The following is a 27,521-nucleotide window of genomic DNA, read 5'->3' on the forward strand; positions in this document are numbered from 1 at the left end:
GACGTTTTTGATAAATCTCCTTACTACCTAAAAAAATGTTGACAAGCAAACTGAACGGGCCATAAAACACAAGTGTCATTTGCTTGGTAAGAATGTCACATAGATGGAAAGCCTGGGTAAGATACTAACGTATAATAATTTTGGTTACATAGGTGGAAGCTCAATGCTCAATGCACAATTACTAACGATATATTGAAAACAGCTCGAGAAGAACACAACAATAAAATTATTGACTGTGTGATTTAATTGCAGGTAGTGTTGCTTGGTCAGCTATTATAGTTACATTAGTTTGCATGTCTGCTTTCCTAGTATTGTTTTTAGGTAAGTTGAAAAATGTATTTTGTTAAGTATACATATTTAGTTATCTAGTTCATAGTCAAAGCTGGTTTCTGCGACCAATATAAACTGTGTTCGGTGTTTCTAAATAATATCTTAGTCACATTGAAATATAAACACGGTTCATTAAACATTTATTTGTAATCATGCACAAAGCATATCATAAGCCTTCTGTCATTAAAATTCCCATGGTTTTAAACTTACAAAAGGTGAAAGTTTTAAAAAAAACCGGATAAGACATTACCTGCAACCAAACACATGCGCTGATCGGCTAACTTATGTTGAAGAAAGAGTTAAAAGTGAAAATCGACTATATTTTAGCATTTTGTTGACAAAAAAACCAAATCATATCGTAATATGTAGAATTATGAATATCCATTGGTTGGTCTTAATTTTCTAACATTTACTATACATGTTTTACCTGTAGGTTGTTCTGAATCTAACATTTTATTTTCAGTTTATCACATGAGAATAAATAGTAATAACTTCGGTGAGTAATTGTTCGAAAAATGGTTTTAAAAAGTAACATTATATAAATAACACGTAGCTAAGAAGTTGATAGAGCAGATGGTTACCCCGAGAAAACATTGTCAACCACTGTTGACAATGCTTTTTCGAGGTACTAATCTGCTCAATCATCCTCTCAGCTATGTGTTTTTTGATTTATTATACTGAATGTATCATTAATGTCTTTTACAGATGAATTTTATTTAAAAGTAGTTTCTATGATGTCACGTACATAACAATGTTTCGGGTATTCGAAAAATCAACAGAGTGAAAAAGCAAGATGTTCAATTTTATTTATTTTGACAGTCAAATAATAGAACCTGTGCCAAAGACGTAGAATAACAACATTGTTTTTAATTACTTGGTGTAAATTTAATTCATTGTCCTTTGGATTATCGATTTTTGTTTGGTCTGGACGAGAGGGTGACATGCAAACAAAATGTCACCCGCTCAGCCATGTAAATTAACACTCTCGCATTAGCCAATCAAAATATGTATTATAAATTTCAGAATCACGTGAGGTTTATTTAATGCGATCAGTATTATTACATATGAGTTTGCATCAACGAGACACTCAGACTTCTTTACATGGACCTAAATGGGGTCCAAGATTAACTTAACGTGTTCCTCAGTTTTACGGGTTATTTTTGTAATTGTTTCTGCATTACACTTTTTGATAAGATAAATGTTGTCGCATATATCAAGGAAGACTTACCTCAAAGCCCCTTAAACCATATTTGTTTTGAGTGTACTTAATATTTTTATTTTTATTTTGAACGACTCTTTTTTTTCACAGGTGTTTCATCAAAATCAAGAAATGTTCAGGAAGAAGAATCTGTACATTATGTACTTGAGAAAAAAAGGGATCTTCAGACAGGAATGAACGGCTTTAATAAATATCAAACAACATGCCTGATTCCGTACGATGTTTTAGGTAAGAAATGAATTTAATCATTTGTTTTTAAAAATATCAAAGAAACCTAGTATTTATCATAGTCAAGAACAACAGTAATCTTCAAATAGTTATCAAAAGTACCAGAATTATAATTTTCAAACATAGATCTTAGTAAAGTACGTTACAGGTACAGCAGCACCTAATTCTCAAAACTTACTATATATAGCCTACGTTGATCGTTCTCTTAAACATTGTGACAGAATGACAATTTTTATGACCAACAATATTTACCATATATAAATTAAAACAAACAACTAGATTTTTCGTGTTGTGTTTATACTTTTTTATGTCAAGTTTGCATATTTGACAATAATTGAGGGAAAATCATCAAATGATATGATCCAATAACTATTCAAAATATAAAGATAAGCAGGTATTCAATGGGACATTCCATTTTAACTTTGGAAAACGACACTAGTAGCTAATGATTGAAGACTCGAAAATAATAACATATGTACATTGTGTAGGCCATTATAAACTCTGATAAAATGCCATTTACAGTTTGCTTAAATATTTTCCTCATTTAATACCTAGTATGTTTCCTTTATAATTGGGGTTTTGCATTTGGTTTTTCTACTTTTTATAGTTTTTTTTAAGCTTAAGGGTTAAGGCTTTCTTTTGTTTCTATGCTGAACTTCCAGAAAATTCACAAATTAACTTTCAAATCCAATAATGTAAAGTTTTGTAAATTTAATTCAGCAATAAACATTAATAACACTTCAAACCAAACAGCAAATTGTATACAGTTCGTCCATAAAATATATTGGAAAAAACAACGGTATATAAACCTTGTACTGTACTAGAATTATCCTTTGGCCTAGAAGTAAATGCACATTACGATTTAATATATCTTTATTCCGGTTTCAATTGCAATTTTAACATACGCGAACTATAATCAATGAATACTTATATATTTCGGAAAATATTTAATCGACGACTATGTGTGAAATTGCATTGAAAACTATCAGCACTTAACCTACTTTTATGTATGCTTGACATTTTATCGAAATGTCGTTTTTGTTTTTGCTCTTGAATTTTCACTTTTCCAGATTTACAAGAAAAGGAAATAATGAAATGGAGAGAAAGACATATGCACTTTGAAGAAACTACTGCGTCAAAAACTGTTTTGGATAAGATGAAAACTCATGGATTCGTGATAATATCAGGTCCACCCGGATCCGGGAAATCTGCTATAGCATATAACACTGCTTTTAAGTTAGAAAAGGAAACAGCATTTTGTATTTTACCTGTCTCATCACCAGAGGAAATCCGAAAATACTTATCGCCTGAAACAAAACAGATATTTGTAATTGATGATCCAGTAGGAAGATATGCTGTTGATGAAACAAGTATTCGACGATGGAAGAATGAAAACAACTTTATAAAAGAAACATTTACTAACTCTCTGAATACGAAACTTATACTTACTTGCAGATCCTATATTTATAAATCTGGGTTTAGCCGCTTATTACATGTCTCACCAATACATTCTGATTTGCTTTCATATGATTTGAAGCTATCTCTTGATGAAAGGACTAAAATTTGCAAAAGGTATAACTTACCAGATTTAAACGAAGATACAATCATAATGTATGATTTCTTCCCGTTGCTATGTGCGATGTACTCAACACTAGAAGATACAAGTATGTTTTTTGTAAATCCATATAAAATCCTTATTGAAGAAATCGGGAACATAAAGGAAAACTCTGATATAGCATTTCTTGCAATAGCTTTACTTGTAGTACAAGATGATAATATTGCTAAGCAAAGCTTAAGCCTTGAAAATCAAACAATTAAAGAGTTGTTAAGTGATCTGTGTAATGAATGTGGATTTAAATACTTCCCTTCAACTACAGTGTTGTTTTCAGCACTAAATGATTTGATTGGAACATACATAAAAGAAACAGAACACGGATTTGCTTGTATTCACGATACGTTGTTCCGAAACCTTTCGTTTATAGTAGGGAGCAGTATCATTCATTGTTTACTAAAATATGGCAATAGTAAATTTCTTGCAAGTCGACTGCAGTTAGCTTCCATACAACAGGAGCATGATAAATTAGTAATCATGGTGAAACCGGAACAGGAAGAATCATATTTTCGAAGACTATTGTTGGATATAAAAAAGGGTAATCAAAGCGTTGTGTTTACTGGTATACAGATGAAATATTTACAATTTAGAACAAAACTGTGCATATTTTTGAAACGTTTAAGAGCGGAGGATTTAAAGTCCGATGAAAATAAAGTGACACCTCTGCATGTTGTATCCGAACAAGGTTATGATGATTTGGTTTTTGAACTTTTTCATTTACAAAAGGACCAGATAAATCAACAGGATAAAAATAAAAGAACGCCATTGTTTTTGGCTTGTTTAGGTGGTCATGACAAGGTCATACAAACACTTCTTACGTTCAACAAGTCTTCACTAAATACTGCAAATGACCAAGACTTAACACCTTTAGATGCAGCTTCAGAAAATGGTTATTTATCAACAGTTACATTGCTTTTAGCTGGAGGGGCAAATGTTAATAGAAAGGATAAAACTATGAATAGAACAGCGTTACAGAGAGCGTGTGAAAAGAAAAGTACAGAAGTAGTACGTTTGCTTTTGAACAGGAAGCCTGACGTAACAAATGCAGATGTACATGGAGTAAAAGCAATTCATATAGCATGTCAAAGAGGACCCTCGGATTTGGTTGAGCTTCTACTGAAACATAAAAAAGATATGATAAATGAATGTGATGCTCATGGTGAAGCTCCTACATGTATGTTTATAGCTTGTGAAAGTAATCAACAATATATAGTTGACTTGCTTTTAAGATATAACGCAAATGTAAATCAACCTTACAACAAAAACTTTACGCCTCTTCATATAGCATGTCAAAATGGTAATGAATATATAGTTGGAGCTTTGTTAAATAAATCAGCGAAAATAAATGTACAGACTAAGGATGGCTTTTCGCCACTTTACATTTCGTGTTCAAAAGGTTATTTTGGTGTAGTTGAGACTCTTTTAAACCAGAAAGCCCTTATAAACTTAGGTACTAAACAAGGATTAACGCCGTTTTTTATAAGCTGTAGTGAAAACCATTTGAAAATATGTCAATTATTACTAGAGAATGGTGCAAATATAAACCAAAGTAGCAAATCTGCACTAACTCCTCTTCATGTTGCGTGTAGAGAGGCACATGAAGGTATTGTAAGATTTTTATTAGAAAATTTTGCAACTGTCAATGCAGTTAACAGCCAAAGAGAGTCGCCAATGCACATTGCCTGCATGAATAAGTCTTGTGAAATCGTTGAACTTCTTTTAAAACATAATGCAAATGTAAATATTTGCGACAAGAATGGAAATTCTCCACTTCATGTTGCATGTTTAAAAGGAAACAGACGAGTCGCACAACTACTACGTGATGAAAAAGCCGATTTGAACATTAAAAATAATGCAGGACAAACTCCAATTGGTTTGATGCAAGGATGGGAGCATAACTAAAGTGAACTTTCAATTTGAAAAATCGTCACATATCCTCTAGAATTAAAATGAAGTATGTCAAGGCCAGACATCACTTTTAAATTATAGCCAAAGGACGGACTCAAATCAATTATGAAATTTAAAATGATTCATTGTACAATTTTACAAGTTATATCAAATGAATTGCAATGTCAACTTACTTGTTAAAACTTACGTCCGATACTTAGTACTTTTTTTTATCAGAAATTCTCCCTTTACTGTACGGAATCCAAAGTGATATATTATGTTCATTAAGTTCGCAATCTAGTATGATGTTGTTCAGAAATAAAGGTGTCATCCCAACAACTCATGGTATCTTCTAAAAATCCAAGTGTTTTTTTTTTTCTAATTGTGGAGTCTGCATTTAAAGTTGTCGTGGAAACTTCTAAAACACTGTTAATGGGGAACTCTAAGAAAAGTGAAGACGGGAAACTTGCATTGAACATTATAATCATTCCTGAATTATAATGTAAGTCAAATAGGAAGTTGTTATATGGTCCTTCCATTAGCATCTATTATTGTTTCAGTAATTTCTAAACTGCATAATAATAACATAAATGATTATGTTGTAAACAACTACAAAATTTATATCAAACACCCTAAGGCTTATTATTTATGATTGTATATCTTACATATACAAATACCGTATTGTATGCAAGTGATAAAAGAACAAATAAACGAGAAACCAGCAGACTTTTTTTTAAACAAAACGTGTAAACGACGCAGAAATATAAAACCATTTGGAGCCCTCCTTGCCCTTCATGTTCAGTCTTTAATTTTCTATGTTGTGTTTTGCGTAAACCTGTCTGGCTGTTTGTCTTTTTCTTTTAAGCCATGACGTTTTCAATCTATTTCCGACATACGATTTTGAATGTCCGTCTGGTTTACTTTTGGCTTTCTTTTAATATATCGTATTATCTGGGTGAAATATATTTTTTTATCGGTGACCAAAATGTGCATTTTGAGAATATGACATCTTCCTTTTTGTCTCCAACAACATACGCCGATGACTTCTAAATGCATATATATATATATATATATATATATATATATATATATATAACTCGTCTAAACATCAACCCAACAATGTTAGATCTGTAAATTTGCTTTCGCAAATTTTTAGGTTCTTCCCTCGCCGGGATTCGAACCCATGCTACTGTGATATCGTGACACCAAATCGCCTGCACTGCAGTTGTCCCGCTAGACCACACGACCACCTGGGCTCTCAAAAAAAGAGCTTTCGCTGGTCGTGTGTTACCTTTCCACGTCAGTTTTAATCTAGCGGCGTACTGCAGTACATGATATATATATATATAAATATATATATATAAGAAGATTTTGTATGCGTGCCAATGAGATAACCCCCTATCCAAGTCACAATTATCAGTAGTAAACAAAAGTAAACATTTAATGTCAGTACAACCTTTAACACGGAGCCATTGCTCACATCTAACTACAAGCTAACAGGAGCCTTAAGAGTGACTTTTGTTAAGCCATTCAAACATAAAAACCAACAGTCTTATCTTTTTTAAAAAACGAGAAAGACTTATGAACCACATCAACAAATGACAACCACTGAGCAAGAGGGTCCGGCCTTAGGGCATGTGCACGCAAATGCAGCGGGTTTAACCGTTTCAAAAGACACAAACCTTCACCGTAACCAAAATGTGATTTTGAGATATAAAATTCACTTATTACTGTTCTTGCTGTATCATGTATGCCAAGTTAATTGTGCTAATGAAGTTAAGCTAAAATTGTCTCATGACAAAAATGTGCATCATTACAAAAAGCGAAAAGTGAAGTTTATAACATATTTTGACAACTAATGAACTTTGTTGTTTCAAATAAATTGCATAAGAAATCCCATAGAAATCAGAAATCAATGCAAGCTCCAGAACGAAATATAGTGAGCAAAGGTAATCAAGTACCTCGAAAGGGTAATTTGTTCATGGTCAACTTGTCGATACAAATGTATTGTTTTAAAAAGAAAGTGTCAGTAGAAATATCTAGTCTTTTTTAGACACATTATGTCTTCGGTCATTTTTGAGGAAGGGGATATCTGTTAATCTAGAACACTTATCGCTAAGCATTTTATCAATAGTTGACAACGTATTTCCTAATCAATTCCATACATATTATTATAGTATGGTCATGTTGTTATTATAAGTACAAATACCCTTTTATTACGAAAAATGTTTAGTTCATGGCTCTGTTTTAAATACACTTAGGATAACGAAAAAGGTAATAGAAATACAATGACAACAGCAAAAGCTAAATATTTTCCATGAGCAAAGCAATTGCCGACTCTGATGATAAGTTATATGATATGACTCATAATTTCTTTGTCCATAAAACATATCCAAATCCTCGTGCGTCTTAAAATAACTGTTTGTGCATGGACAAGAATATATATGCAAACCAAAGTAATATTTATCACACAGTAAAATTAACATTCATTTGGTAGCTGATATTATTGACCACAAAGGTTTTGCTACAATCATGTTTGACAACTTATTATAATAGTGCAATAGTATGGTTGGTCTTTGACGGTTTTTTATTAGCAAATGAAACGTAGTAGAAGTGTTCAGAAATTTTTAAATCTAAGAAACGTAGAATGCAGTGTTTTAGAATTTTACAAATATTACAACAGTACAGAATGGATTTAAACCAAACAAATGATAGCTCATATGAGGATTACGAAATTATGCATCATATTTTTTGTTTTATCTTTTGGGATTATTGGGGAAATTATGGACCAAAATAGAGGAACTCAGTAGTTGTGTAGTGTAACTAAAAGAGGGACTAAAGATACCAGAAAGACAGTCAAACTCATAGATTGAAGATAACATGACAACGCCATGTCTAAAACTAAAAAGACAGAGAGACACATAATAGTAGAGTAGACAAAACAAAGAAAAAACTAAAGACTAAGCAACACGAACCTGCGGTCCACCAATAACCTGCAACCCGTTAAGCGATTTAATATTAAATTGGTATAATACATTCGCAAATTGGACACATGAGAGGGATTTGGGTTATTTAGAAGCTCATAACGTTTACCTGTATATACGCATAAGTGACCATTAAAATGTTCTATTATACCTGCTGAATGTTTACAAAACCCAGCGTTTTGGTTGACAGTGTTTAGTTGTTATCTGCCATATATATACTGCTTTAAACAAACATTTTTATTCTATGCTGTGTGTTTTCTTTTCTGGTTTTAGCCTTTGAATCGCCAAAGATGATTGATATTTTCCCCTAAGATATACATGAAGAAAAAACAATTTGCAGCTTTTTAATCCTGCTCCCGCAGATTATAATTAATCGCTGGCATGAAACGTGTCGTTCGCAGATTTTATTTTTACAAATATTCCATTCATAAATAAATTTCTTCGTCAAACCCTACTTATTTCTACACATAAGTCAAACACTATGTTTTAAACATCTGCATCCGCCATATATTTTGATAGGTAAAAACTAGCTTCTGCCTTGTAATGTTAATCTGCTGACGCTTGATATTTTTTTTTTTTTTGGATTAGAATAATCTCCGGTTTTGTGAAATGTGTATATTAACTCATCATAGATACCAGTATTTAATTTTATATATACACCAAACGCGGGTTTCGTCTACAAACACAATTTACATCCGCCAAAATAACTCGGTATACGATATTCTTTTATAGATTTCAAGTTTTCAAATTACCATGTAAGAAACAGAAATTACGAGAAGATAATGCATGGACATTTAATACCATGGCAATCGTCGATAACAACAAAAGATGCTAGCTGTTTTATTATTAATATGTTGATATTAATAATAAAACAGCCAATAAATATAAAAGACTTTATTTTCAATAAATTTTATTACTCACATGTTTTTTTTAATTATACGGTGTCTATCAGTTTTAAATTTCAGTATAGCGGGTTATTTTCGCGGGGAGTACATTTTTGCAAAAAACAAAATCGACATAAAAAGATACGTTAATTTCAAAGTGTACATGCGAAGGATTTGATACAAGTTTTGAATTCGCAAAAATATTTCGTATACCTTATTCAATGAAAATCGCCAAATTTTACAATCGCGAAAATAACTCGCTATAGGTTGCCCTTTGTAAATGCAGCTGTTTCTCAAAACACGCCTCTTTTTGGGAGATCTTGAATATTCATAGAAAAATAATTTTGTTTTCATACTGGTTCCCAGTTATGCTCTCTGTGATCCATCTCACAGAGACATAACTTGGGAATGTTACCAGTAAATATACATTGTGCATATTGTTTACATTGAAATCTGTGTTAACCTTTCATACGAGGTAGGGATAGTTAAGAAAATTAGTGTTAGTTTAAACTCTGAGAAGTTCAGGGCATATAAACGTTGAAATTATGCCGCACAGCCCTATATTTTGACCTTTGAAAAAAATTGTGGTGCATATGAACTTTCAATTCTAGGATAAGATTTTTTTCAAAACTTCAAAGTAAAAGTGGTACAGTTTTAGCCGTAAAAGGAGTTCCTATGGGAAATTGCATTGTCAATACTTACAGAAATGCAACCTATACGGTATTCTTTTATAGATTTCAAGTTTTCAAAAAATTTACGAGAAAATAATACATGAACATTTGATACCATTACAATGGCCGATAACAACAAAAATATCAACCTTATTAATCTATCATGTATTTATTACTGTTTAGTAATAACATTCTATTTGCTTTCAACATCTTTATCATGATAAATCATGAACCAAAATCAAGTAAATTAATTAAAGTTAAACTAGAAGTTCGTGGCGTTGGATTGAAAAGTAACTTAATTATAAACTGAACTTGAAGGACAATACTTTATAGCATATATATTTGATATAATAAGACACGTTTCGACGTTTTTGATAAATGTCCTTACAAGCAAATTCTTGATAAATGTCCTGACAAGCAAATTGAACGGGCCAAAATCACTAGTGCCCTTTGCTTGATCAGCATGTCACATAGATGGAAAGCCTGGGTAAGAGACTAACGTATAATAATTTGGGTTACATAGGTGGAAGGTCAATGCACAATTACTAACGATATATTGAAAACAGCTCTTAAAAAAACCACAAGAATAAATGATTGACTGTGTGATTTAATTACAGGTAGTGTTGCTTGGTTAGCTATTATAATTACATTTGTTTGCATGTCTGCTTTACTGGTATTGTTTTTAGGTTAGTTGAAAAATATATTTTGTTAATTATACAATCTTTTTATTTAGTTATCTAGTTCATATTCAAAGCCGTTATCTGCGACAAAAATGAACTGTATTTGGTATTTCCAAACTATATCTAAGGGACATTGAATTCCAAAAACGGTTCATTAAACATTTATTTGTAATCATACACAAAGCATATCATATATATATGATACTAAATTTTGTCCTGTCTTCATTTTAGTCCCTTCGTATTATATTATTCTTCATATTAAACGTGTGACTCACTATATTAGCATATTGAGATTGACACGTATAAATGAAAGTCTTATGAATATATAGTCAACACCTTAGTAGTAACAGTAACGGTACCAATTGTCCTGCACCAGATGGAGGTACATTCCTAGATTTATAATAATTTAACATTTTGTAACAGCAAATTTTTATAACACAAAAGAATCCGTATTTTCATGCCAGTACCGGCTACTGGGCTGGTGATGCCCTCGGGGACTTACAGTCCACCAGCAGAGGCATCGACCTAGTGGTAGTAATAACATTGACGATACCAATTTTTCTGCACCAGATGCGCATTTCGACAATACACGTCTCTTCAGTGATGCTCGTGGCCAAAATATTTGAAATCCAAAGCTTATATAAAAGATGAAGAGCTATAATCCAAAAGGTCCAAAAAGTATAGCCAAATCCGCGAAAGGCATCAGAGCTAGTAAAAGTTAAAGAAACAAGTAAAATAAACAAACAAAACTCCTTACAACAATACACGAAGAAATGATGGAGCTACACAAGACAAAAAAAAGTCATCCCATGTAAAAGCTCCAACCGCTGGGCTACTCGTTTTATCAAATTGCAATAGTTAAGTCTTTTAGCATTAAACATAGAATCGGTAAACATAGGTTAAACCCGTGCATAAATTCCATAAGCCTTCGTCATTACAATTCCCCTGGCTTTAAACTTGCGAAGTGTTTAAGTTTTGAAGAACACCGGACAAGACATAATCTGCAACCAAACACATCGCGCTGATCGGCTAACTTCGGTTGAAAAAGCAGTGAAAAGTGAAAATCGACTACCTGTTCATGTGTTAGCATTTTGTGGACAAAAAACAATTCATATCGTAAAATGTAGAATTATGAATATCCATTGGTTGGTCTTGGGATTTTCTTACAATCACTTTACATATTTTACCTGTAGGTGGTTTTGAATGTAACATTTTATTTTCAGTTTATCACATGCGAAAAAATAGTAATAACTTCGGTGAGTAATTGTTATTCATGTCCAGTGCAGGATGTTTGTTCAATATTGTCGATATCTAAAATGTTAAAACGATGTTGTGTCAACATCGTTTACATTGTTTGAACCCTTATATATTGTTAAGATCCTTGACATCGCTAACATTGCGATGTATATGCGATGTTAATATTTTTTTTCGATTCGTTAATCGTCCCGGTTTACACATCAATAACCTCTAGAAAAAATGTGTTTAATCCTTATAATTCTTTAGCAAAATAATCGAAAAAAAAATATATATACAACAACAACAAGATGTTGGCACTATATTGTTAACATTACGATGTAAACGATGTGAAGGATGTAAACAGAAAGGTATAGACTTGATGTATACAATATGAACACGATGTTGACACGATATTGTTAACATTACGATGTATACGATGTGAACGATTTTAACAGAAAGGTAAAGACTCAATATATACAATATAAACACGATGTTGACACAATATTGTTCACATTACGATGTATACGACGTGAAAGATGTAAACAGAAAGGTATAGACTCTATATATACAATATAATCACGTTGTTGACACAATATTGTTAACATTCCGATGTATACGATGTGAACGTTGTAAACAGAAAGGTATAGACTCTATATATACAATATAATCACGATGTTGACAAAATATTGTTAACATTACGATGTATACGATGTGAACGATGTAAACAGAAAGGTATAGACCCTATATCTACAATATAAACACGATGTTGACACCATATTGTTATTATTACGATGTAGTCAATGTGAACGATTTAAACAGAAAGTTATATAATTTATATATACAATATAAACACAATGTTGTCACGATATTGATAACATTACGATGTATACGATATGAACGATGTAAACATAAAGGTATAGACTATTTATGTACAATATAAACACGATGTTGACACGATATTGTTAATATTACGATGTATACGATGTGAACGATGTAAACAGAAAGGTATAGACTCTATATATACAATATAAACACGATGTTGACACAATATTGTTCACATTACGATGTATACGATGTGAAAGATGTAAACAGAAAGGTATAGACTCTATATATACAATATCAACACGATGTTGACAAAATATTGTTACCAATACGATGTGAACGATGTAAACAGAAAGGTATAGACTCTATATATACAATATAAACACGATATTGACACAATATTGTCAACGCGATGTATACGATGTGAACGATGTAAACAGAAAGGTATAGACTTTATATATATATATATATATATATATATATATATATATATGTTCCATCTTGTGATCAATTTTATTTGGCAATCGCCAATGGCAATCAGCAGGGTTAAAGAACATCAGTTGTTCGACCTGTTAGTCAAATGCGTTTTGTTTAAATATACTTTTTCACTTTTTTGGTCTTTTGGAAAATGTTGTTTGTGCTGTTTTTAGACTCTTCTTCAACGATTTTGTTTTACATGCACACGTATAAAAATTGCGGTTTTTATCCAACGCAATCATAGGTTTGAACGTAGTTTTCAATTTAGACTCGTTTATATTTTTTTGTTTGGGCTTGTGTCATATTTTCCCTCCGGTTTATAAGATCCGTTCATCCTATATTGACTCTTAAAATTCAAGAGTTTATCTACAAATGAGGGTACTTTTTATATGGCCTTCCAAATACCGTTTCGATCCCTAACATCACTGAAGAGACATTTATTGTCGAAATCCGGATCTGGTGTACTAAAAAAATATTGACACCGTATGTTTGTGGCATAACATCGTGGCCACAAGTTAAAAATGTTTTTCTGTTTAGTATTAAATTTATATTAAGATCCATTTTGTTACATCTTGTGATCAATTTTATTTGACAATCGCCAATGGCAGTCAGCAGGGTTAAAGAACATCAGTTGATCGACCTGTTAGTAAAATGCGTTTTGTTTAAATATATTTTTTCACTTTTTTGGTCTTTTGGAAAATGTTGTTTGTGCTGTTTTTAGACTCTTCTACAACGAAATTTTTTTACATGCACACGTATAAAATTTGCGGGTTTTTATCCAACGCAATCATAGGTTTGAACGTAGTTTTCAATTTAGACTCGTTTATATTTTTTTTGTTTGGGCTTGTATCATATTTTCCCTCCGGTTTATATGATCCGTTCATCCTATATTGACTCTTAAAATTCAAGAGTTTATCTAAAAATGAGGGTACTTTTTATATGGCCTTCCAAATACCGTTTCGATCCCTAACATCACTGAAGAGACATTTATTGTCGAAATCCGGATCTGGTGTACTAAAAAAATATTGACACCTTATGTTTGTGGCATAACATCGTGGCCACAAGTTAAAAATGTTTTTCTGTGTAGTATTAAATTTATATTAAGATCAATTTTGTTACATCTTGTGATCAATTTTATTTGGCAATCGCCAATGGCAGGGTTAAAGAACATCAGTTGTTCGACCTGTTAGTCAAATGCGTTTTGTTTAAATATACCTTTTCACTTTTTTGGTCTTTTGTAAAATGTTGTTTGTGCTGTTTTTAGACTCTTCTACAACGATTTTGTTTTACATGCACACGTATTAAAATTGCGGTTTTTATCCATTGCAATCATAGGTTTGAACGTAGTTTTCAATTTAGACTCGTTTAATTTTTTTGTTTGGGCTTGTATCTTATTTTTCCTCCGGTTTATATGATCCGTTTATCCTATATTGACTCTTAAAATTCAAGAGTTTATCTACAAATGAGAGTACTTTTTATATTGCCTTCTAAATACCGTTTCGATCCCTAACATTTCTGAAGAGACATTTATTGTCGAAATCCGGATCTGGTGTACTAAAAAATATTGACACAGTATGTTTGTGGCATAACATCGTGGCCACAAGTTAAAAATGTTTTTTCTGTTTAGTATGAAATTTATATTAAGATCCATTTTGTTACATCTTGTGATCAATTTTATTTGGCAATCGCCAAAGGCAGTCAGCAGGGTTAAAGAACATCAGTTGTTCGACCTGTTAGTCAAATGCGTTTTGTTTAAATATACTTTTTCACTCTTTTGGTCTTTTGGAAAATGTTTTTTTGTGCTGTTTTTAGACTCTTCTACAACGAATTTTTTTTACATGCGCACGTATAAACATTGCGGTTTTTATCAAACGCAATCATAGGTTTGAACGTAGTTTTCAATTTAGACATCTTATATATATATATATAAATACGTCTGAGTCAGTGACAACTCTACAACAGATGTATCCATCGGATCGCGATCAATGATGATGATACATGGCTGTGTACATAATGTATATACAACTCGTCTAAACATCAACCCACCAATGTTAGATCTGTAAATTTGCTTTCGCAAATTTTTGGTTCTTCCCTCGCCGGGATTCGAACCCATGCTACTGTGATATCGTGACACCAACTCGCCTGTACTGCAGCCGTCCCGCTAGACCACACGACAACCTGGGCTCTCAAAAAAAGAGCTTTCGCTGGCCGTGTGTTACCTTTCCTCGTCAGTTTTAATCCAGCGGCGTACTACAGTACATGATATATAAGGCATGAAGATGTTATTGTTACAGATCAGCTAAATTACAGACCTACTTATATATAATTTACAGATCTAACAATGTTGGGTTGATGTTTAGACGAGTTGTATATACATTATGTACACAGCCATGTGTTCTCTCTATGTGACGTCATCAGGCATTGTCGCCTTTTTTGCATGCCGTCACAATAGGAAATTTAGAGGAAAGCAAGAAAATTCGACGTCATAAACGGATTTTAACCAATGAAGTACTGAGATCAAACGAACCACACGTTGATTAAAAATTTGTTATACAATGGGTGCTGAAAGGATTAAATTGACGAAGAATTAGAGAAACGATGATAATGCATTTTCTTTTTGGTATTTTTTTTTTTTTTTTTTTTGGCGCAGGCTTATTTGATATAAATATGTAATCACACAGCTTGTTCAGTCATTTGAAAAAGGTTGTATCAACTGATCATCCGGCGTGTTCAATTATGGCGAACACCATTGTCACCGTTTTAAAGTCAATGTTAGGTGGTGAATTGGATGTGTTATTAATATTTTGAGTTGTGACTTCTTGTTTTTTCAGTTTCAGTAGTTTGATTTTTAAGTTTGTCCAGTAATTGATGTTTGTAACATCAAGTGAACATTTTCCATCAATTAATAATATACAAATCAATCTAGATCTGGGGTCAATAGCTCCTTCTTTGATCTCTTCAATATACTTCATTCTTACTTACCTGAAATATTCGATTATTATAAGTTAAAAATTTTACACATTTGATAAGTGACTTGAGTACGGTAATAAATTACTCACCATTTCATGATATTATTTGTCAAGCCATGAGGTCAACAATGCTTGGTCATTCTTGATCATTCTACTTTCGGTTAAACTGGTTTTATATAATCAAAACAAATGACGGAATAAAATCCGGTTATTTGGTGTTTTTTTTTATTATTATTACTTTCTTAATTGATTGTTTATAGGATCTTAGCAATTAACAACACAGGGAGGAACCTTAGCGTCATTGTTGTAGCGCTAAGGGACATTGTTCACAACCAGTAGTGAAATAAAATATTTAAAGTTGGAAAAAAAAACAAAAAAAACATAAGTTTTCTATTAATTAAAGCGTTGTATCTAGGTCGAAATCCTAGTCCTATAATTCCGATGCGTCAATGACTGAGCATAGGAGATGTATTTTCAAAACACAGGAAGAAATATACATGTATGCAGAAGAAATACAGACAGACTAACGATCATTATGTAGATTTATGTAGAATTGACATTTTATATTTGTTAGAAACATGATTTGATTACTTTTATCAACTTTAAATTAATTAACTATTAAATGCATGGAAAAATATTTAAACGTCTTACGAGAAGTCATCTTTTATACTGCATCGTCAGAAAATTTTATTTTTTTTTTGTACTCGGCGCAAAACCGGGGAAGTGGTCGGTAGAACCTCGACCTTTCCCAGTTTTTCAGCCTCATACAAAAAAGTTCATATTTTCCTGACATTGACCTAATTTTGTATATTTCTGGTGACATTTTAGCTAAGTCATCCAATAACGTTTTTTTTTTTATTGTTCCGGCTAAACTTTTCTCATTGACCGACACTCGTGCGCGTAGATATGGATTAATACGCTGTTGCTAAGGACCTTAGAAACTAGCGATAGTTTTTATTTTCACTCTACTCGAGTGATATGAAAATTATCACAAAAAAAGATCAAAGGAAAATATAATAGCAATAATGTCATTTATAGATGAATTTAATTTAAAAGTAGTTTCTATGATGTGACGTACATAACAGCATGACCAATGTATTAGAAAAATCAACAGAAGTGAAAGAGCAAGATGTTTTATTTTTTTTTTATTTTGACAGTCGAATAATAGAATCTGAACCAAAAACGTAGAATTAAAGCAATGTCTTTAATTACTTGATGTAAATTTAATTCATTGTCAATCGAATTATCGATTTTTGATTGGTCTGGACGAGAGTGTGACATGCAAAACAAAATGTCACTCCCTCAGCCATGTACATTAACACCCTCACATTAGCCAATCAAAATATGCCATTTAAACGTGAAGTATAATAAATTTGAATGTAATGAGTTTATTTAATACTACCTTACGACAACAACGTAATCATGAGCAAAAACATTACCATCGGCCTAATGTAAAAAAAGTCTTCCACTAGGGTTACATTACATAAGAACTATTCTATTTTCACTGCAAGTTAATTTTCTAAAACGTTTGAGAGATTATGCACTTGAAAAAAGGAGGCACCAATACATTTTCTGCAATATACAGACTAGTCAGTATTATATATGATGTAGCTCTTATCCGGCTTTTCAAACCAATAAGATCGGAACCTTTACATGAGGAAAAGAGGAAATTCCTTCCTGTTGAATTTGCCAATAAAGGAATTGATACAATCAATATCTGCAACGTTCTACATCACAATGAGGTAACATCTAAGATTCCTATTTATTTTCAAAATCAGTCTGTTCCTGTTGTATCCTACAGTTACACCAAAACCATTGCACCTAAAATATTTAACTATAAACAAGCATTGCAGGACCTTGACTTAGAACAATATCTAAACAAACCTCCGACATGTGACTGTTCCCACTCGCCTTATAATTACAGCCCCTCTGGTCATGTTATAACTGGGGATCTAAACATAATTCAACATGACAATCTCCGAAAGGTGTTTTCTCATGGTCCTAAGTTTAGAGAACCCCAATACATCAGTTGGAACCATAACTTCAGAATAATTATGGATTGCATTGAGGACTACGCCAGAGCATGGGCTAAGCGAGAAGAAGTTAAATTGACACTTTGTTAGAATGGGTTAAAACCATCAGGTCTCTGATAAAACGTTGCATTCACAAGTTGAAAAACTTTGTGAACAATCGACCCAAGTCTGTTTTCAGAGACAAAGAGGCCATCAAATGTTTATCATCTCTTCATGATAAGTATGTTGTTGTTCCTGCGGACAAAGCTTCAAATAATATTGTCTTTGTATGTAAATCGTATTACTACGAATGCCTTGTAAAATAATTGGGCAAAGAAAAGGAGCACTCAGGTAATCCCACATACAAAGACATATTATTTAATTGAGAAGGATGAAGTTTTAGCAAATCATAAGTCCTTCATGGCCTCAATAAACATTACATTGAACACTAAATCAAAGGACGTACCAAGTTTGTATTGGATTCCAAAGCCTCATAAAATTCCGTACAAACAACGGTATATTACTGTCTCATCTTCATGTTCCACTAAAGAATTGTCCATTAGATTGACTAAAATTCTGTCCGCAGTGATAGAGGGTCTTCAAAAATACTGTGAAGCTGCTTACTCGCGTAGTGGTATAAGCCATATTTGGATTCTTAAAAATTCTAAAGAACTTCTAGACAATTTTAAATCTCGGTCTTTTTCTGAAATTAGTTCTACCAAAATTCTTCAAAAATTGCCTTAAAGAAATAATCCACAATGCCTTTCAACATAAAAAATGGTAGCATACGCTATACATTAATTACTTTGGGATTTCATAAGGCATATTTCGTTTATAATGACAAACAAAAAGGTCAAACATGCTACACAGAAGAACAAGTGGTCAGTATGCTGGAGTTTCTTATCGACAACATATTTGTTGAGTTAAGAGGTAGACTTTTCCAACAAGTTGTCGGCATTCATATGGGAACAAACTGTGCGCCTCTTCTTGCCGACCTCTTCTTATTTTCTTATGAATCGGAGTTCCTCCAGTCAAAACAAGAGTATCAAAGAAGCCATATTATTTAATTTCACTTTCAGATATATTGATGATGTTCTTTCCATAAACAATCCGAACTTTTCTGATTGGGTTCCACTGTTATCCCCCAGAACTAGAGATTAAGGAAACAACAGACACGGCTCCGCCTCATTTTTAGACTTATATTTCAAATTTGACTTACACAGTCAACTCAGTACCAGAATCTATGACAAACGAGACGATTTTATAAATCCCCCCCCCACCTTAGTAGCACTATACCAACTTCACCTGCATATGGGATATATATTTCCCAACTTCTTCGATATTCAAGAGCTTGCAGCTCCTACTCAGACTTTGTAAAACGTCATCAGTGTCTGAGTAGAAAGTTGATGAACCAGGGGTATGTCAATGAACGTCTTGTCCTTTTTCTAAAAAAAGTTCATCGGAAGGTACAGTACTACCTGTGACATTATCTTATTCATGGTGGCCATAAAAATTATGTCGACCATGGTGGCCCTATATGTCCATCATTATACCCCCTGTCGCTTAATTAATACACAAGGTATTAATCAAAAACTAGTCAAGGATAAAGGGAAATCTTGACTGCATTGAAGTGTTAAAATTATATAACTTACAGGTCATGTGTCTCAGGTAAAATATACATGTATGTGTTTGTGAAATTTAATTACTGTGATTATGACAAGAAAATTAAATTCAAAAATAAAATGAAATAATATAACTAGTTGAATAAATAGCTGTTTTTTTTTTTTTTTTATTTAACTCATGACTATATGTTTTGACATTATACCTTTTTAATCAATTTAAGTTATTTTTTACATGTACTTTATGATAAGTGAAGAATGAATTAATATCATCTTCTAATATAATGCACCTTTGGTACCTTTGATAACTAATTACAACCAGTAAAGAATTGCAAACTTTCCCAATGCCTGCATTTTTCTATTGAAAAGTTGTTTCTCAAATTAATTTTCTTAAATCAAAATGATTTATACTTAAATCATAGTAGATAGACTTATCTACATTCAATACTGTTTTACAAATGTTAAAGATTGTCTTTAGAACTTATTCTAAATAAAATTTAGGCAATTCCTTATTTCTCTATTGAATAAATATATTCAAAATATTCATTAATTCAACAAAATTTGATAATATTTGTATTGTCATATATATATAAATATATGGTATTTAGTTTGTGACAAAAAAACAAACAAACAAAAAACAATTATAATGCAAAGAATTAACAATTCTATAAGAAATTAAACACATGGATTTTTTTTAAGGTTTCTACCCTCAGTTCTAATAATGACTATTTTACAAGGGAACCAATATTTTCAACATATTCATGTAATAATTAAGGTTTAGCATTTCTTTCACTTTTTGTTCTTTGGTAAGAGACAGTATTATGAGAAGGTAAACAATTTTCAAATAGATCATTTCAAGTTGTTTTGTTAATTTTACAATTAAGGAAGGAGTGGTCTTCATTTTCCAGCAAGTGGCACAGTTTTCATATTCTATCTTTTCTAGGAATTTTATATTGTCCACTATTTTCTATTTCTAAATTATGACTACTAACTCGTAAATCTCTATGTGACACATTTGCGTATACAGTTTTTACCAAAGTTTTTATTCTTAAATCTATTTTCAAAAATGTTCCTATATTTTTCTTTAAATTGATTTTTCATCAAGGGTTTTAAAGTCTTAATTCATTTAAGTCCCTGAAATTGTTAACTTTATCTAAAAGGCCTGGGTTTAGGGAAATATTTGCAAATTTATACCAAAAATATGTATCATACCAGTCCAGTACTTCCAACAATATAAATGTACACAGAAAAAAATGATTTAATTAATAGACCATAAAAGTGTAACCATCTATATAAGTGTATTTTGTCAGACAGATATTATCCAAACTGAAGATATTTAATAAGTTCACATTTGTTTCAAAAAGGCAAAGCAAGACAGTTTTTTTCTTTAAATATTTTTTTGGAAAATAAGTCTTTTCAACATGTCCATTATGTTAACTCCTGATTTCAGATTAAAAAAAAAAGATAGACAAAAATAGTTTTTTCCTATTAAAACCGTATAATTATATTTGTAGTTTTCCTGAATAATAATAGATGTTATAAAAATTGATTATATTGAGGATTGATATTTTCTGATCATTTTATTTTGTTAAGAAACAGGCTTGCTAAAAATTACTTCCTTCATGGTTTCTTTAAAAATATCATTTGCTTGATTATTAGTTATTAGTAATGATAATTCATTAAATAATGCAAATAAACAGTTAAATACAATGAACATCTGACAGGTACATTAATTTTTTTTTTTACTTTGAAAAAAAAATAATTAAAGTCTGTTGTCTTTCAAATGCTAGTCAATAACTTTATCTTTGACATTTTTGTCTTTTTGCTTCTCAAGATTTTTACTAAGAAGACATTAAAAGAATCATACAAAAATGAATAAAAACAAATAAAATAATAAAAAAAAAAATTTGAATAAATTCAAAAGACAGAAAATCAAAATTAATATTAATTAACAAAGACTAAAACAATGTCTTATTCTACATTTTCAAAAAAAGGTGAAATGTCAATTTTGAAAGAAACCTAAGTTACCTGTACGGGTAAATTTTACAGAAACATACAAGTTGAAAACTTCAACCCTGATTGATTACAACAGGTAACATTATTAGATAAAACATCAACCTACCTTGTATGTTTTATGACCCCAATAAATGGCCAACATCTCAAGATTGAATACCCCAATGAATGGCCACCATTGGATGTTGACCATGCAAGAGGATGGACATAATTAAGAGAATGTCACAGGCTGTACTGTACCAAGACCTTGTTGATAAATATTCCGTATCAACTTCACAAATAATACACGATGGTCTTGATGTATAGATTCTGCGTACTGATGTTGTTTATTATCTTGACAACGTGTTTTATAGTTCTTTCATTTGTCTTTGTTCTATTAATAATATCACTTTTACTGTTGAATGGTTTATGTGATATCCGTTTGACGTGGCTCGGTACTTATACATCTCGTCAATGTGTTTGTATTGTCTTTCATTTTTTGTGGTGTGTTTTGTATATGCGACTTTTTGTATTTATTTGGTTCTTATAACGTGACTCTGTACTTTAAAAGATCCCGTCAGTTTGATATTGTTCTTACTTATGTCATTATGATATATTTCTATTATGAATAACAAAATACGTTGCACCACAAACGTCAAAATCATTCAATGCGTAGTGGAATGACCTATTTGTGGATTCTTATAAATTCTATATATAAATTGTTGGACTAATTTAAATCTCGGGTCTATTTCTGAAATGTATTCTTACACACTTTTGATTTTTTAACCCTGTATGCTAACATTGCCTATGTAAATTTTAAAATTGTTTGTATGCACATTGAACGACAAATCTCTGTGACGTATACAATTGTTTGACGTCAGACACACAAATCAATGAATGTGTTTGTAGATAGATGTTTTTGTGTTCTGTTAAATTGTTCCTTTTAAAATTGTTATACGATGATAACTGATGTACCCATATTTTGACTATTTTATTTATTGTGTCTGTTTAGTAAACACATCAATGTAAATATAACAGAATTTGATGAGACTGTCATCAAAGTGAAAGGGTTAGCGCTATAAAACCAGGTTTAATCCACCATTTTTTATATTTAAAAATGCCTGTACCAAGTCAGGAATGGTACAGTTCGTTCTGGTGCGTTTTGTTAATTGATTTTGCCATGTGATTATGGGCTTTCCGAATTGATTTTCCCCTTAGTTCAGTATTTTTGTGATTTTACTTTTTCAGAATCACATGAGGTTTATTTAATGCAATCAGTTATATAACACATGAGTTTGCAACAACGAGACAGTCAGCCTTCTATACATGAACCTAAATGAGATCCAGGATAAACTTAACGTATTACTCGGTTTTACGGGTTATTTTTGTGTTTGTTTTTGCATTACGCTTTTTCAAAAGACAAATGTTGTCGCTTATATCAAGGAAGACTGACCTCATAGACCCTTGAACCATATTTGTTTTGAGTGTACTTCGCTATATATACATTTTATAAGAAATATCCTAATATTCTTTTTTTAATTTTGAATGACTTTTTTTTACAGGTGTTTCATCAAAATCAAGAAATGTGCAAGAAGACAAATCTATACATTATATACTTCAGAAAAAAAAAGGGATCTTCAGACAGGAATTAACGGTTTTAATAAAAATGAAACGACATGCCTGATTCCGTACGATGTTTTAGGTATGAAATGAATTTAATTATTTGTTATTAAAAATAACGAAGAAACCTAGAATTCATCATAGTCATGAATAACAATAATCTTCAAACATACATCTTAGTAAAGAACGTTACAGGTACAGCAGCACTTGATTTTCAAAAAATACAACCTGTATATAAAGCCTACTTTAATCGTTCTGTTAAACGTTGTAACACAATATTTAAGACAGTTTTAAGACCAACAAGGTTTACCAAATATAAATTAAACATAAGTTTTTTTTGTGTTGTGTTTATACTATTCTGTTTCAAGTTTGCATATTTGAAAATATTTGAGGGAAAATTATTAAATGTTATGATCCAATAACTTTTTAAAATATAAAGATAAGCAGATTTCCAATGAAACATTTTATTTTAACTTTTGGAAAACGACACTAACAGCTAATGATTACAGACTTGAATGATAAAATAACATATGTACATTGTGTAGGCCGTTATAAACTCTGATCAAATGCCTTTTACAGTTTACTTAAATATTTTCCTCAATCAATACCTAGTATGTTTCCTGTCTAATTTGGGTTTTGCATTTGGATTTTCGACTTTTTTCTATAGTTTTTAAAGCTTAGGGGTTCATGCTTTCTTTTGTTTCTATACTGAACTTCCAGAACATTCACAAATTAACTTTCGAATCCAATAATGTAAAGTTTTGTAAATTTAATTCATCAATAAACATTAATAACACTTCCAACTAAACAACAAATGGTATACAGTTTTTCCATAAAGTACATTGGAAAAAACAAAGATATATAAACGTCATACTGTATTGAAATTATCCTGTGGCCTAGTAGTAAATGCACTTTACGATTTAATATATCTTTATTCCGGTTTCAATTGAGATTTTAACATACCCGAAATATTATCAATGAATACTTATATATTTCGGAAGATATTTAATCTACGACAATGTGTGAAATTGCATTGAAAACTATCAGCACTTAACCTACTTTTATGTATGCTTGACATTTTATCAAAATGTCGTTTTTGTTTTTGCTCTTGAATTTTCACTTTTCCAGATTTACAAGAAAAGAAAATAATGAAATGGAGAGAAAGAAATATGCTCTTTGAAGAAACTTCTGCGTCAAAAACTGTTTTGGATCAGATGAAAACTCATGGATTCGAGATAATATCAGGTCCACCCGGATCCGGAAAATCTGCTGTAGCATATAACACAGCTTTTAAGTTAGAAAAGGAAACAGCATTTTGTATTTTACCTATCTCGTCACCAGAGGAAATCCGAAAATACTTATTGCCTGAAACAAAACAGATATTTGTAATTGATGATCCAGTAGGAAGATATGCTGTTGATGACACAAGTATTTGACGATGGCAGAATGAAAAAAACTTTATAAAAGAAACATTTACTAACTCTTTGAATACGAAACTTATACTTACTTGCAGATCCTATATTTATAAATCTGGGTTAAGTCGCTTATTACATGTCTCACCAATACATTCTGATTTGCTTTCATATGATTTGAAGCTATCTCTTGGTGAAAGGACTAAACTTTGCCAAAGGTATAACTTACCAGATTTAAACGAAGATACAATCAATATGTATGATTTCTTCCCGTTGCTATGTGCGATGTACTCAACACTAGAAGATACAAGTATGTTTTTTTGTAAATCCATATAAAATCCTTGACGAAGAAATCGGGAACATTAAGGAAAACTCTGATATAGCATTTCTTGCAATATATTTACTTGTAGTACAAGATGATAATATTGCTAAGAAAGTTTAAGCCTTGAAAATCAAACAATTAAAGAGTTGTTAAATGATCTGTGTAATGAATGTGGATTTAAATACTTCTCCTTCAACTACAGTGCTGATGTCAGCACTATATGATTTGATTGGAACATACATAAAAGAAACAGAACACGGATTTGCTTGTATTCACGATACGTTGTTCCGAAACTTTTCGTTTATAGTAGGCAGCAGTATCATTCATTGTTTACTAAACTATGGCAACAGTAAATTTCTTGCAAATCGACTGCAGTTAACTTCTATACAACAGGAGCATGCTAAATTAGTAATCATGGTGAAACCAGAACAGGAAGAATTATATTTTCAAAGAATATTATTGGATATAAGAAAAGGTGATCATAGTGTTGTGTTTACTGTTATACAGATGAAGCATTCACGATTTAGATCTAAACTTCACAAATGTCTTAAAAGTTTAAAAGACATACATGTTACTTGCGACGATAATAATTCTACACCTCTGCATATTGATTTAGAACAAGGTTATTAAGATTTGGTATTTACACTTTATCAAATACAAAAGGACCAGATAAATCACCAGGATAACAGCAAAAGAATGCCATTGTTTATGGCTTGCTTAGGTGGTCACGACAAAGTCATTCAAACAATTCTTGGGATAGACCACTCTTCGTTACATATGGCAGATAGCGCAGACTTAATGCCTTTGGATGCAGCCTCGTTGAATGATCATTCGTCTACAGTAACATTGCTTCTAAAAAAAGATGCCAATATTAATAGGAAGGATAAAACCTTAAAACGAACAGCATTTCAAAGAGCATGTGAGAGTTGAAGTATTAAGGTAGTTAGCGAGCTATTGACCTATAAGCCTGACATAAAAAATACAGATATACATGGACTGAAAGCAATTCATATAGCTTGTCAAAGAGGACATTTGAATATTGTTAAAATTCTACTTGAATATAAAGATATGACAAATGAATGTGAAGCACATGGCAGAACACCTCTTTGGACAGCTTGCGAGAGTAATCAACAAGATATTGTGCGATTGCTTTTGGAAAACAAGGCAAATGTGAACCAAACTGATGTTAAACAAATTTCACCACTTAATATAGCATGCCAAATTGGCAATGATAATATAGTAGGTGTATTGCTAGATAACTTTGCGAAAGTGATAATTAAGTCTGGTAATGGCTATTCGCCATTGCATGTCGCAAGTATGAAAGGTAAACTTAAATGTGTTGAAATTCTATTAGACAAAAACGCTGAAACAGATGTAGTTACTGAACAAGGATGGACGGCATTTTTTTCTCAGTTATAGTAAGGGCCATTTGGACATATGTAGATTATTACATTTCAGTGGTGCAAATGTCAACGTATGTGATAAATCTGCTAAAACTCCCCTTCATGTTGCATGTAGAGAAAAACATGAACGCATTGTTAGATTTTTGATCGATCAGGATGCAGCTGTTAATGCAGTAAATGCATCAAAGGAGTCGCCATTGTGCATTGCGTGTGGAAAGGAGTGTTTTGATGTTGTTCAACTTCTAATAGATAATCATGCAGATGTAAATATTTATAATGAAAAAGGAAATTCTCCACTCCATGTTGCATGTATGAAAGGAAACAAAACAATAGTACAATTACTTCTGGATCAGAATGCCAATATACAAAAACGAAATAAAGTAGGAAAGACTCCTTTTGACATAGTACAAAAAAAGAAGAACGATACTATTGTAGACATGTTTAATAGTTATTTAGAGAAGTAATTGGACCAAGCACTAATGATTGGAATAAAACGAAAATAGAATATTTATTTATTATTTCATCATAATTTATCTTTCTATCCTACTTTCTTTATTTATTTTTTAAGATTAAAAAGTGTATAATGTGTGTTTATAAGTTTTTAGTATACAACTTTTTGGCCCAAATTCAAACTCTCCAGACAAACTTAAACGGTTAAAGTAATATATATGCTATTTCCATCATTTTGACACTTTATTTAGGTTGCACAGTTTATAAGTAAAGTGATCAGAAACATGTTAAACGCTCACTTACATTGTTGGTCAGTTAACACTGTTTTTTTTCACACATCGTTGTCAATATTACGAAAATTTATGCAACTGGTATGCAAGTGAGAGGATAAGCTAGCTATAAAACACGCTATAATACACTATTTTATACATAAGAAAACGCCTTGAATATGACAAATGTTATCAATTTGTTTGGTGGGTTTAGCTTTTGACTTATCCATATGACCAGGGTTTTCCATTTTCAATTTTCCTCTGATTTAAGTATCTTTATTGTTTTAATTTTTCACAACGATTTTTCTGTTTCTATTTTATTTTTGTTTGATGATTTTTAATGACCAATCTATGGGCATTATGTTTTCTGGTCTATGCGTCTGTCTGTAAATTCGTCGTTCGTTAAGTCGTTCGTCTGTCCGT

At 31.6% G+C, this 27,521-nt stretch overlaps 1 pseudogene; it reads left to right on the forward strand.

Annotated features, from left to right (window-relative positions):
- Nucleotides 1-248: 248 nt before the first annotated feature.
- On the forward strand, nt 249-26,884 carry LOC143042224 (uncharacterized; annotated as a pseudogene).
- The last annotated feature ends 637 nt before the right edge of the window (nt 26,885-27,521 follow it).

Source organism: Mytilus galloprovincialis, chromosome 8 (assembly GCF_965363235.1).
Source record: "Mytilus galloprovincialis chromosome 8, xbMytGall1.hap1.1, whole genome shotgun sequence".
In the NCBI taxonomy this organism is placed as follows: Eukaryota; Metazoa; Mollusca; class Bivalvia; order Mytilida; family Mytilidae; genus Mytilus; species Mytilus galloprovincialis.